Raw genomic sequence first — 13,635 nt, 5'->3', positions numbered from 1 at the left:
TCAGCTCAAAGTGAGCGCCCAATTTGAAAGAAAGCAGATTTCTCACCTGTCTTCCCCTTGCTATAAGCATGGTTTGTACTCTTTTCCATGTGCTCCCAGATCTTTCAAGCAAGTAGCATGGTAAAGAAAGTTCTGTTTGAAAAGAAACAAACATTTACTGTCATTTCTATGCAAACGAGCTTACATTAAAGCACACTCATTCTATCTTTAAACTGATAAAAGAAACCCCAATAAGACGGGGCATGCAAAAATTGAGATAAAACTCAGTTTTGCTCCTCTTTACGGAAATCTTTAGTAAAAGGCGAAAAAGATTTGTTCGTTCTGAAGAGAAACCAGAGCATGACCAAGATTCCACCTGTCGCCTGAGTGCCATGCCAGCAGTCCTCATTCAGCTCAAAGTGAGCACCCAATTTGAAAGAAAGCAGATTTCTCACCAGGCTTCCCCTTGCTATAAGCATGGTTTGTACTCTTTTCCATGTGCTCCCAGATCTTTCAAGCAATTAGTATGGTCAATAAAGTTCAGCTTGAAAAGAAACAGACATTTACTGTCATTGTTATGCAAATAAACTTACATTAAAGCTAAAAAGAAAGCACACTCGTTCTGTCTTTAAACTGATAAAAGAAACCCCAATAATATGGGGCATGCAAAAATTGAGATAAAACTCAGTTTTGCTCCTCTCCACGGAAATCTTTAGTGTAATGCGAAAGATTTGTTCGTTCTGAAGAGAAACCAGAGCATGACCAAGATTCCTCCTGTCGCCTAAATGCCGTGCCAGCAGTCCTCATTCAGCTCAAAGTGAGCGCCCAATTTGAAAGAAAGCAGATTTCTCACCTGTCTTCCCCTTGCTATAAGCATGGTTTGTACTGTTTTCCATGTGCTCCCAGATCTTTCAAGCAAGTAGCATGGTAAAGAAAGTTCTGTTTGAAAAGAAACAGACATTTACTGTCATTTCTATGTAGAGGGACATTTAATATAGGGACATATATATCATATATATATATATATATATATATATATATATATATATATAAATGTGAAACTGTATTGTGTATTATATTATAAAATATATATTGCTGCCTTCGTGAGATACCAGAGCTGGGACCCGCTCGCGGGGATCCCGTGCGGGAGAGACCAGTGACAGAGACATCAGATAAAAAGTACCCGTATATGGACGTTGAGGAGGGAGTCTGGAGACCAGTATAAATATCGGGACAAGTGCGCCATAAGGGACGGTTGAGCTGGGAGACGAAGGACAGCAGAGAGGAGCAGCTACCCGAAGCGCCTGAAGTCGACGTACCGGAGAGCCGGGGGAGAAGAGCATCGGAGCAGCAAGCAGCCTCACAGGAAGCGGGGTGACGGTGAGTGAGTCACCGCCCCGTCTTCATCACAAGTAGTCAGAGAGGGCGGACGATCTCTCGGGAGCATCCCACGGTGGGAGGACCGAATGCCGGAGACCTGCCTTAGGAGGTGCTGACCCAGCCCCCACCCTGACGTTGTTGCTACACAGACTTTCATAGCTAGAGGATGCGGGCACGTCCATTGATACTTTCCAAGAGATCATCATCAATGCTGTATTAACAGCACGAATAGTAAGTGATACGCCCCCACCACTGTGCACAGGTTTATTAAGGCTCATACCAAACCCAGCAGAGACTGCGCCTATTATTAACTGTGATAGTGTGCTATATTATAAATAGATTTCAGCTACAGCCGCCTCACAGAATCTGAGTACTATATATATATATATATATATACAGGAGGATTCACGGACACTAACCACACTTACCTGATAATCTACCACCGACATATAAGGAAGTCCAGCTACCCTAAAACAGAGAAGGACAAAATATCACTACGCTGATAGGGCATCCCATCTTCGAGAGCTATATCATACTGATACTAAGAGGACTAATATACAGCACACATATCTATATTGGTGAACGACCATCCTATCTGGATTAATTAGCCATATGCCCTGATCGAACTCTGTTCACTGTCATTACGCAACCCAGAATATTGCATCCATTGTATATTATAAAAGATACTGGGATATATATATACCTCTACTAAGTCCCCAGCACCAGTTGAAAGGAGTAAAGGGACTGAGAATTATACAGGCTGGCCTCCATTAAAGACTCCATATTTATTGACGGGAGTCCCCTCCCTTTGTAACTATTTGATATTTGCTACATTTGAGTATCCGGAGCACTACCTGATAATCCTTTGGCCCGTGGATTTTTTTAGAGACAAAGGATTACTTAATAAATTGAACAACATTAGCTACAGCGGATACTGCTACACCCCATGTCGTTGGGGATCTCACTATATAGACTAAACTCAGTGCACTGAACTATATATATATATATATATTTGCAAATATATAAAGCGGTAAGGGTTAAGGGGTTAAATTGGGAAATAAGGATTATAGGAGTATTAAGATTGTATCTTTTTTATTGTTGTGTTGTAATTACACTTAAACATTTAATGTGTGGTACAGTTAAATTACTTTATCAAAAGCAACAGTAAAGTGTTGAATAGTAAAGGAGTTAAGGTTGTCACGTCAGTACTACTCATCTGATCCCACGGGAGCACGAAAAGCTCGAAGCCAAGTACATCCAGTAAGTGATATAATATTGAAGAGTGTGTACTTTGGGAGGCCAAAATTCACTTAGAGGAGTTACTGTGTGACACTAGTTAGGGGTTTCTCAAACTTACTCCCCTTCTGCCATTATTCTATAGCAGATCAAAGGTCTGAGTGGAGGCACTGTGTCTAGATAGAAGCAACTGGTGATGAACAAAGGTCTACATCTATGCAAATGAGCTTACATTAAAGCACACTCATTCTATCTTTAAACCGATAAAAGAAACCCCAATAAGATGGGGCATGCAAAAATTGAGATAAAACTCAGTTTTGCTCCTCTCCACGGAAATCTTTAGTAAAAGGCAAAAGATTTGTTCGTTCTGAAGAGAAACCAGAGCATGACCAAGATTCCACCTGTCGCCTGAGTGCCATGCCAGCAGTCCTCATTCAGCTCAAAGTGAGCACCCAATTTGAAAGAAAGCAGATTTCTCACCAGGCTTCCCCTTGCTATAAGCAGTGGTTAAAGTGGGCCGGAACGGGGCGGAACTGCGTTCCGTCACCTCTAATTGCAGGCGGAACCAGTTCCGCCTCCGTCCGGCCACAGCATCAGGTCCCCACTGCATTGTAAAGGTGGCAGCGGCCGCCAGCCAATCCTGGCTCGCGGACCGGCTGCAGCACCAATCAAAAGAAGGGGCGGCATTTTTAAAATCGGGCATGAGCCAATCACTGCTCACGGACCGCCAGCCAATGAGAAGCTGCCAAATGTCAGCTTATCATTAGCTGGCGGTCTGGGAGCCGTGAGTGGCGCACAATCAAAGTGCGGCCTCGCTTTTTCCAATAGCAGCCCTGCCAGGTCCACTCACATCACATCTCCCCCCCCCAGCCGCCACTCAGTCACAGCGCATCTCCTCCCCCAGCCACCACTCAGTCACACCGCATCTCCTCCCCCAGCCGCTACTCACACCGCATCTCCCACGGAGTCCCACCTCCACCCCTCTCCTGCCAGGGGCAGCCAAGGCGTGGGATTACTAATGTATTACATGGCACAGTTTTCCAGCGTGGCGGCGCGTCCTCTGCTGTGTGACGTTACACATCACTGCCATCAGGTGTGAAGGAGGCGGCGGCCAGCGGGATTTGTGACAAGACTGATGCTGCTGTCTGCTGCTGCTTATCAGAGGTGACCACCTAGCTGCTGCTAATCGGGGATGGGGTCCGTGTCCTGCAGCTTCAGTCTATTAGGGCAGTGCCTCTGAAAAAGGTATGAGTGCACCTGCCACTGACTGTGAAGACTTTAATGTTTATAATGTTTTGTGTGTCAGAAAGGGGTGTGGCCTTATAAGGAAGGGGCGTGGCCACACAAAAGTTGCAGTTGGAAAAAAGCGCAGGAGGTGAGTACCCGGGTGGCATGGGGGTTGCCTGGGGTGCACTGTGACTCACAGTGCACCCCAGGCAACCCCCATGCCACCCGGGTACTCACCTCCTGCGCTTTTTTCCAACTGCAACTTTTGTGTGGCCACGCCCCTTCTTTGTAAGGTCACACCCCTTTCTGCGAAGGCGCGCTGGGTCGTGGGGGAGGTGAGTTCCCCCACCTCTCCAGGACCACTTTAAGCCCTGGCTATAAGCATGGTTTGTACTCTTTTCCATGTGCTCCCAGATCTTTCAAGCAATTAGTATGGTCAAGAAAGTTCTGCTTGAAAAGAAACAGACATTTACTATCATTGTTATGCAAATAATCTTACATTAAAGCTAAAAAGAAAGCACACTCGTTCTGTCTTTAAACTGATAAAAGAAACCCCAATAATATGTAGTGATGAGCGAATTCGGTTTTACTCGGTTTTACTCGGTTCTCAAAACCGAATCTTATTGTTTTGCTCCGCTCCACGGAAATCTTTAGTAAAAGGCAAAAGATTTGTTCATTCTGAAGAGAAACCAGAGCATGACCAAGATTCCACCTGTCGCCTGAGTGCCATGCCAGCAGTCCTCATACAGCTCAAAGTGAGCACCCAATTTGAAAGAAAGAAAGCAGATTTCTCACCAGGCTTCCCCTTGCTATAAACATGGTTTGTACTCTTTTTCCATGTGCTCCCAGATCTTTCAAGCAATTAGTATAGTCAAGAAAGTTCTGTTTGAAAAGAAACAAACATTTACTGTAATTTCTATGCAAATGAGCTTACATTAAAGCACAATCGTTCTGTCTTTAAACTGATAAAATAAACCCCAATAAGACGGGGCATGCAAAAATTGAGATAAAACTCAGTTTTGCTCATCTCCACGGAAATCTTTAGTAAAAGGCGAAAGATTTGTTCGTTCTGAAGAGAAACCAGAGCATGACCAAGATTCCACCTGTCGCCTGAGTGCCATGCCAGCAGTCCTCATTCAGCTCAAAGTGAGCACCCAATTTGAAAGAAAGCAGATTTCTCACCAGGCTTCCCCTTGCTATAAGCATGGTTTGTACTTTTTCCATGTGCTCCCAGATCTTTTAAGCAATTAGTATGATCAAGAAAGTTCTGTTTGAAAAGAAACAGACATTTACTGTCATTGTTATGCAAATAAACTTACATTAAAGCTAAAGAGAAAGCACACTCATTCTGTCTTTAAACTGATAAAAGAAACCCCAATAATATGGGGCATGCAAAAATTGAGATAAAACTCAGTTTTGCTCCTCTCCACGGAAATCTTTTAGTAAAAGGCGAAAGATTTGTTCGTTCTGAAGAGAAACCAGAGCATGACCAAGATGCCACCTGTCGCCTTAGTGCCATGCCAGCAATCCTCATTCAGCTCAAAGTGAGCACCCAATTTGAAAGAAAGAAAGCAGATTTCTCACCAGGCTTCCCCTTGCTATAAACATGGTTTGTACTCTTTTTCCATGTGCTCCCAGATCTTTCAAGCAATTAGTATATAGAGATGTGCACTTGAAATTTTTCGGGTTTTGTGTTTTGGTTTTGGGTTCGGTTCCGCGGCCGTGTTTTGGGTTCGACCGCGTTTTGGCAAAACCTCACCGAATTTTTTTTGTCGGATTCGGGTGTGTTTTGGATTCGGGTGTTTTTTTCAAAAAAACACTAAAAAACAGCTTAAATCATAGAATTTGGGGGTCATTTTGATCCCAAAGTATTATTAACCTCAAAAACCATAATTTCCACTCATTTTCAGTCTATTCTGAACACCTCACACCTCACAATATTATTTTTAGTCCTAAAATTTGCACCGAGGTCGCTGGATGACTAAGCTAAGCGACCCTAGTGGCCGACACAAACACCTGGCCCATCTAGGAGTGGCACTGCAGTGTCACGCAGGATGGCCCTTCCAAAAAACACTCCCCAAACAGCACATGACGCAAAGAAAAAAAGAGGCGCAATGAGGTAGCTGTGTGAGTAAGCTAAGCGACCCTAGTGGCCGACACAAACACCTGGCCCATCTAGGAGTGGCACTGCAGTGTCACGCAGGATGGCCCTTCCAAAAAACACTCCCCAAACAGCACATGACGCAAAGAAAAAAAGAGGCGCAATGAGGTAGCTGTGTGAGTAAGCTAAGCGACCCTAGTGACCGACACAAACACCTGGCCCATCTAGGAGTGGCACTGCAGTGTCACGCAGGATGGCCCTTCCAAAAAACACTCCCCAAACAGCACATGACGCAAAGAAAAAAAGAGGCGCAATGAGGTAGCTGTGTGAGTAAGCTAAGCGACCCTAGTGGCCGACACAAACACCTGGCCCATCTAGGAGTGGCACTGCAGTGTCACGCAGGATGGCCCTTCCAAAAAACACTCCCCAAACAGCACATGACGCAAAGAAAAAAAGAGGCGCAATGAGGTAGCTGTGTGAGTAAGCTAAGCGACCCTAGTGGCCGACACAAACACCTGGCCCATCTAGGAGTGGCACTGCAGTGTCACGCAGGATGGCCCTTCCAAAAAACACTCCCCAAACAGCACATGACGCAAAGAAAAAAAGAGGCGCAATGAGGTAGCTGTGTAAGCTAAGCGACCCTAGTGGCCGACACAAACACCTGTCCCATCTAGGAGTGGCACTGCAGTGTCACGCAGGATGGCCCTTCCAAAAAACACTCCCCAAACAGCACATGACGCAAAGAAAAAAAGAGGCGCAATGAGGTAGCTGTGTGAGTAAGCTAAGCGACCCTAGTGGCCGACACAAACACCTGGCCCATCTAGGAGTGGCACTGCAGTGTCACGCAGGATGGCCCTTCCAAAAAACACTCCCCAAACAGCACATGACGCAAAGAAAAAAAGAGGCGCAATGAGGTAGCTGTGTGAGTAAGCTAAGCGACCCTAGTGGCCGACACAAACACCTGGCCCATCTAGGAGTGGCACTGCAGTGTCACGCAGGATGGCCCTTCCAAAAAACACTCCCCAAACAGCACATGACGGAAAGAAAAATGAAAGAAAAAAGAGGAGCAAGATGGAATTGTCCTTGGACCCTCCCACCCACCCTTATGTTGTATAAACAGGACATGCACACTTTAACCAACCCATCATTTCAGTGACAGGGTCTGCCACACGACTGTGACTGAAATGACGGGTTGGTTTGGACCCCCACCGAAAAAGAAGCAATTAATCTCTCCTTGCACAAACTGGCTCTACAGAGGCAAGATGTCCACCTCATCATCATCCTCCGATATATCACCGTGTACATCCCGCTCCTCACAGATTATCAATTCGTCCCCACTGGAATCCACCATCTCAGCTCCCTGTGTACTTTGTGGAGGCAATTGCTGCTGGTCAATGTCTCCACGGAGGAATTGATTATAATTCATTTTAATGAACATCATCTTCTCCACATTTTCTGGAAGTAACCTCGTACGCCGATTGCTGACAAGGTGAGCGGCGGCACTAAACACTCTTTCGGAGTACACACTTGTGGGAGGGCAACTTAGGTAGAATAAAGCCAGTTTGTGCAAGGGCCTCCAAATTGCCTCTTTTTCCTGCCAGTATAAGTACGGACTGTCTGACGTGCCTACTTGGATGCGGTCACTCATATAATCCTCCACCATTCTTTCAATGGGGAGAGAATCATATGCAGTGCCAGTAGACGACATGTCCGTATCCGTAATCGTTGGCAGGTCCTTCAGTCCGGACCAGATGTCAGCATCAGCAGTCGCTCCAGACTGCCCTGCATCACCGCCAGCGGGTGGGCTCGGAATTCTGAGCCTTTTCCTCGCACCCCCAGTTGCGGGAGAATGTGAAGGACGAGATGTTGACAGGTCGCGTTCCGCTTGACTTGACAATTTTCTCACCAGCAGGTCTTTGAACCCCAGCAGACTTGTGTCTGCCGGAAAGAGAGATCCAAGGTAGGTTTTAAATCTAGGATCGAGCACGGTGGCCAAAATGTAGTGCTCTGATTTCAACAGATTGACCACCCGTGAATCCTTGTTAAGCGAATTAAGGGCTCCATCCACAAGTCCCACATGCCTAGCGGAATCGCTCTGTGTTAGCTCCTCCTTCAATGTCTCCAGCTTCTTCTGCAAAAGCCTGATGAGGGGAATGACCTGACTCAGGCTGGCAGTGTCTGAACTGACTTCACGTGTGGCAAGTTCAAAGGGCAGCAGAACCTTGCACAACGTTGAAATCATTCTCCACTGCGCTTGAGACAGGTGCATTCCACCTCCTATATCGTGCTCAATTGTATAGGCTTGAATGGCCTTTTGCTGCTCCTCCAACCTCTGAAGCATATAGAGGGTTGAATTCCACCTCGTTACCACTTCTTGCTTCAGATGATGGCAGGGCAGGTTCAGGCGTTTTTGGTGGTGCTCCAGTCTTCTGTACGTGGTGCCTGTACGCCGAAAGTGTCCCACAATTCTTCTGGCCACCGACAGCATCTCTTGCACGCCCCTCTCGTTTTTTAAATAATTCTGCACCATCAAATTCAAGGTATGTGCAAAACATGGGACGTGCTGGAATTTGCCCATATTTAATGCACACACAATATTGCTGGCGTTGTCCGATGCCACAAATCCACAGGAGAGTCCAATTGGGGTAAGCCATTCCGCGATGATCTTCCTCAGTTGCCGTAAGAGGTTTTCAGCTGTGTGCGTATTCTGGAAACCGGTGATACAAAGCGTAGCCTGCCTAGGAAAGAGTTGGCGTTTGCGAGATGCTGCTACTGGTGCCGCCGCTGCTGTTCTTGCGGCGGGAGTCCATACATCTACCCAGTGGGCTGTCACAGTCATATAGTCCTGACCCTGCCCTGCTCCACTTGTCCACATGTCCGTGGTTAAGTGGACATTGGGTACAACTGCATTTTTTAGGACACTGGTGAGTCTTTTTCTGACGTCCGTGTACATTCTCGGTATCGCCTGCCTAGAGAAGTGGAACCTAGATGGTATTTGGTAACGGGGGCACACTACCTCAAGAAATTGTCTAGTTCCCTGTGAACTAACGGCGGATACCGGACGCACGTCTAACACCAACATAGTTGTCAAGGCCTCAGTTATCCGCTTTGCAACAGGATGACTGCTGTGATATTTCATCTTCCTCGCAAAGGACTGTTGGACAGTCAATTGCTTACTGGAAGTAGTACAAGTGGTCTTCCGACTTCCCCTCTGGGATGACCATCGACTCCCAGCAGCAACAACAGCAGCGCCAGCAGCAGTAGGCGTTACACGCAAGGATGCATCGGAGGAATCCCAGGCAGGAGAGGACTCGTCAGAATTGCCAGTGACATGGCCTGCAGGACTATTGGCATTCCTGGGGAAGGAGGAAATTGACACTGAGGGAGTTGGTGGGGTGGTTTGCGTGAGCTTGGTTACAAGAGGAAGGGATTTACTGGTCAGTGGACTGCTTCCGCTGTCGCCCAAAGTTTTTGAACTTGTCACTGACTTATGATGAATGCGCTGCAGGTGACGTATAAGGGAGGATGTTCCGAGGTGGTTAACGTCCTTACCCCTACTTATTACAGCTTGACAAAGGCAACACACGGCTTGACAAATGTTGTCCGCATTTCTGTTGAAATACTTCCACACCGAAGAGCTGATTTTTTTGGTATTTTCACCAGGCATGTCAATGGCCATATTCCTCCCACGGACAACAGGTGTCTTACCGGGTGCCTGACTTAAACAAACCACCTCACCATCAGAATCCTCCTGGTCAATTTCCTCCCCAGCGCCAGCAACACCCATATCCTCCTCATCCTGGTGTACTTCAACACTGACATCTTCAATCTGACTATCAGGAACTGGACTGCGGGTGCTCCTTCCAGCACTTGCAGGGGGCGTGCAAATGGTGGAAGGCGCATGCTCTTCACGTCCAGTGTTGGGAAGGTCAGGCATCGCAACCGACACAATTGGACTCTCCTTGTGGATTTGGGATTTCGAAGAACGCACAGTTCTTTGCTGTGCTTTTGCCAGCTTGAGTCTTTTCATTTTTCTAGTGAGAGGCTGAGTGCTTCCATCCTCATGTGAAGCTGAACCACTAGCCATGAACATAGGCCAGGGCCTCAGCCGTTCCTTGCCACTCCGTGTGGTAAATGGCATATTGGCAAGTTTACGCTTCTCCTCCGACGATTTTATTTTAGATTTTTGAGTCCTTTTTTTACTGATATTTGGTGTTTTGGATTTTACATGCTCTGTACTATGACATTGGGCATCGGCCTTGGCAGACGACGTTGCTGGCATTTCATCGTCTCGGCCATGACTAGTGGCAGCAGCTTCAGCACGAGGTGGAAGTCGATCTTGATCTTTCCCTATTTTTGGAACCTCAACATTTTTGTTCTCCATATTTTAATAGGCACAACTAAAAGGCACCTCAGGTAAACAATGGAGATGGATGGATACTAGTATACTTATGGATGGACGAGCGACTGCCGACACAGAGGTAGCTACAGCCGTGGACTACCGTACTGTGTCTGCTGCTAATATAGACTGGATGATAATGAGATAAAATTAAAATATATATATATATCACACTAGTACTGCAGCCGGACAGGTATATATTATGTAATGACGGCCGTGCTGGACACTGTCTGTCAGCACTGCAGACTCCTAAAGTAAGCTCAACAACACAATTTTTGAGTAGTCCACAAGCGCTACCACATTACAGACTATTTTATATATATGTGTGTAAGAATCCTTTCAGGGATCTGAGTCCTCAACATCTAGGGTGAGCTTTTTTTCCCGTGGTTCGCACCTCCGGACTGACCTCCTGTCAATGGGGGATGTTCCTCAAAAGGTTTCTTTTAGGCCCCTCTGACACGTCTGGTCCCTGGGATCTCACCCCTCCTAGATAAAGGACGCTCACCTTATGTATATGCCCTATGTGCCTTGAAAGGTTTCTTTCCTTCAATTCGTTTCTCTCAAAGAACACTCTGTGTATATCTCATCGAAGTAGATCTTATCCCATATATACCATGCTCACCTTAGTATAAGGCCCTATGTGCCTTAAAAGGTTTCTTTCACCGTCTGTCCTCCACGTTCTTTTCTACTCTTCCGTTGGTCCTCATATAGTATTTCAGAACAAGTAAAAAGTCCAAAATCCGAACTTATATTAAAAAAGTTCAAAAATTTATTTCCAACAAAACATAAAATTCCATAAAAAAGGGTAATAATAACCTCTTAAAATATGCCCCTAAACGACAGTGGCCAAAGGTTCATCCCACATTTAGCCCCTCGGAACCCGACAGGGAGTAGTATATTACCCTGGTTTCAAAAGAAAAATGGATCTAGGAATCCCTTCCAAAATCCCGGTTCCTTATCTAGGGGAGAAAAATATGAGAAGACCTTACCACTTGGGGTCAAAAAGATAGTGCCTATCTATATAGGTATATATTATGTAATGACGGACCTGCTGGACACTGTCTGTCAGCACTGCAGACTCCTAAAGTAAGCTACTAGTATCAAGAAGATAGAAAAAAAAAAACCACGGGTAGGTGGTATACAATTATGGATGGACGAGCGACTGCCGACACAGAGGTAGCTACAGCCGTGGACTACCGTACTGTGTCTGCTGCTAATATAGACTGGATGATAATGAGATAAAATTAAAATATATATATATATCACACTAGTACTGCAGCCGGACAGGTATATATTATGTAATGACGGACCTGCTGGACACTGTCTGCAGAATGCGTTTATAAAAAACACCACACGACGAGTGTTTAACTTTTTCAGGCAGACAATCACAATATACTGGTGGTCAGCAGACAATCACAATACTGGTGGTCAGTGGTCACTGGTCAGTCACACTGGCAGTGGCACTCTGGCAGCAAAAGTGTGCACTGTACTTAAAAAAAATATGTACTCCTGCTATAACTGCTCCCCAGTCTCCCCCACAATTAAGCTGTTTGAGCAGTGAGCACTCAGCACAGTCAGATAATGATATACAGTATTACATATGATGCAGCACACTGGGCTGAGCACAGATATGGTATGTGACTGTGTCACACTGTGTATCGTTTTTTATCAGGCAGAGAACGGATTAATTAAACTGGTGGTCACTGGTCACACTATCAGCAGCAAGTAGTACTCCTCCTAATAATATGCTCCCCAAAATTTGTGTCTCTCTCTAGTCACTCTAAACGTAGAGGACGCCAGCCACGTCCTCTCCCTATCAATCTCAATGCACGTGTGAAAATGGCGGCGACGCGCGGCTCCTTATATAGAATCCGAGTCTCGCGATAGAATCCGAGCCTCGCGAGAATCCGACAGCAGGGATGATGACGTTCGGGCGCGCTCGGGTTAACCGAGCAAGGCGGGAGGATCCGAGCCTGCTCGGCCCCGTGTAAAAAAAGCTGAAGTTCGGGCGGGTTCGGATTCCGAGGAACCGAACCCGCTCATCTCTATTAGTATAATCAAGAAAGTTCTGTTTAAAAAGAAACAAACATTTACTGTCATTTCTATGCAAATGAGCTTACATTAAAGCACACTCATTCTATCTTTAAACTGATAAAAGAAACCCCAATAAGACGGGGCATGCAAAAATTGAGATAAAACTCAGTTTTGCTCCTCTCCACGGAAATCTTTAGTAAAAGGCGAAAGATTTGTTCGTTCTGAAGAGAAACCAGAGCATGACCAAGATTCCACCTGTCGCCTGAGTGCCATGCCAGCAGTCCTCATTCAGCTCAAAGTGAGCACCCAATTTGAAAGAAAGCAGATTTCTCACCAGGCTTCCCCTTGCTATAAGCATGGTTTGTACTCTTTTCCATGTGCTCCCAGATCTTTCAAGCAATTAGTATGGTCAAGAAAGTTCTGCTTGAAAAGAAACAGACATTTACTGTCATTGTTATGCAAATAAACTTACATTAAAGCTAAAAAGAAAGCACACTCGTTCTGTCTTTAAACTGATAAAAGAAACCTCAATAATATGGGGCATGCAAAAATTGAGATAAAACTCAGTTTTGCTCCGCTCCACGGAAATCTTTAGTAAAAGGCGAAAGATTTGTTCGTTCTGAAGAGAAACCAGAGCATGACCAAGATTTCACCTGTCGCCTGAGTGCCATGCCAGCAGTCCTCATTCAGCTCAAAGTGAGCACCCAATTTGAAAGAAAGCAGATTTCTCACCAGGCTTCCCCTTGCTGTAAGCATGGTTTGTACTCTTTTCCATGTGCTTCCAGATCTTTCAAGCAATTAGTATGGTCAAGAAAGTTCTGCTTGAAAAGAAACAGACATTTACTGTCATTGTTATGCAAATAAACTTACATTAAAGCTAAAAAGAAAGCACACTCGTTTTGTCTTTAAACTGATAAAAGAAACCCCAATAATGTGGGGCATGCAAAAATTGAGATAAAACTCAGTTTTGCTCCTCTCCACGGAAATCTTTAGTAAAAGGTGAAAGATTTGTTCGTTCTGAAGAGAAACCAGAGCATGACCAAGATTCCACCTGTCGCCTGAGTGCCATGCCAGCAATCCTCATTCAGCTCAAAGTGAGCACCCAATATGAAAGAATGAAAGCAGACTTCTCACCAGGCTTCCCCTTGCTATAAACATGGTTTGTACTCTTTTTCCATGTGCTCCCAGATCTTTCAAGCAATTAGTATAGTCAAGAAAGTTCTGTTTGAAAAGAAACAAATATTAACTGTCATTTCTATACAAATGAGCTTACATTAAA

The 13,635-nt window shown here is 45.4% G+C and overlaps 8 non-coding genes and 1 pseudogene across 8 annotated transcripts; all 9 read right to left on the bottom strand.

The window, feature by feature from the left end:
* Positions 1-223: 223 nt before the first annotated feature.
* LOC134946847 (U5 spliceosomal RNA) lies at positions 224-341 on the bottom strand. The gene has a single exon (XR_010182429.1). It is a non-coding gene; the product is annotated as a U5 spliceosomal RNA (small nuclear RNA).
* Positions 342-623: 282 nt separating this feature from the next.
* On the bottom strand, positions 624-739 carry LOC134946843 (U5 spliceosomal RNA). Its single transcript, XR_010182426.1, has one exon. It is a non-coding gene; the product is annotated as a U5 spliceosomal RNA (small nuclear RNA).
* Positions 740-2,866: 2,127 nt separating this feature from the next.
* On the bottom strand, positions 2,867-2,982 carry LOC134946727 (U5 spliceosomal RNA). The gene has a single exon (XR_010182330.1). It is a non-coding gene; the product is annotated as a U5 spliceosomal RNA (small nuclear RNA).
* Positions 2,983-4,446: 1,464 nt separating this feature from the next.
* Positions 4,447-4,514, bottom strand: LOC134946915 (U5 spliceosomal RNA; annotated as a pseudogene).
* Positions 4,515-4,795: 281 nt separating this feature from the next.
* LOC134946792 (U5 spliceosomal RNA) lies at positions 4,796-4,911 on the bottom strand. The gene has a single exon (XR_010182383.1). It is a non-coding gene; the product is annotated as a U5 spliceosomal RNA (small nuclear RNA).
* Positions 4,912-5,192: 281 nt separating this feature from the next.
* LOC134946780 (U5 spliceosomal RNA) lies at positions 5,193-5,309 on the bottom strand. Its single transcript, XR_010182374.1, has one exon. It is a non-coding gene; the product is annotated as a U5 spliceosomal RNA (small nuclear RNA).
* A 7,172-nt stretch (positions 5,310-12,481) lies between these two features.
* LOC134946736 (U5 spliceosomal RNA) lies at positions 12,482-12,597 on the bottom strand. Its single transcript, XR_010182337.1, has one exon. It is a non-coding gene; the product is annotated as a U5 spliceosomal RNA (small nuclear RNA).
* Positions 12,598-12,879: 282 nt separating this feature from the next.
* Positions 12,880-12,995, bottom strand: LOC134946779 (U5 spliceosomal RNA). Its single transcript, XR_010182373.1, has one exon. It is a non-coding gene; the product is annotated as a U5 spliceosomal RNA (small nuclear RNA).
* Positions 12,996-13,277: 282 nt separating this feature from the next.
* Positions 13,278-13,393, bottom strand: LOC134946765 (U5 spliceosomal RNA). Its single transcript, XR_010182361.1, has one exon. It is a non-coding gene; the product is annotated as a U5 spliceosomal RNA (small nuclear RNA).
* Positions 13,394-13,635: the final 242 nt, after the last annotated feature.

Source organism: Pseudophryne corroboree, chromosome 7 (genome assembly GCF_028390025.1).
Source record: "Pseudophryne corroboree isolate aPseCor3 chromosome 7, aPseCor3.hap2, whole genome shotgun sequence".
NCBI lineage: Eukaryota > Metazoa > Chordata > Amphibia > Anura > Myobatrachidae > Pseudophryne > Pseudophryne corroboree.
Note: the sequence above shows the minus strand (reverse complement) of the source record. Positions and strands in the feature narration are given on the sequence as shown.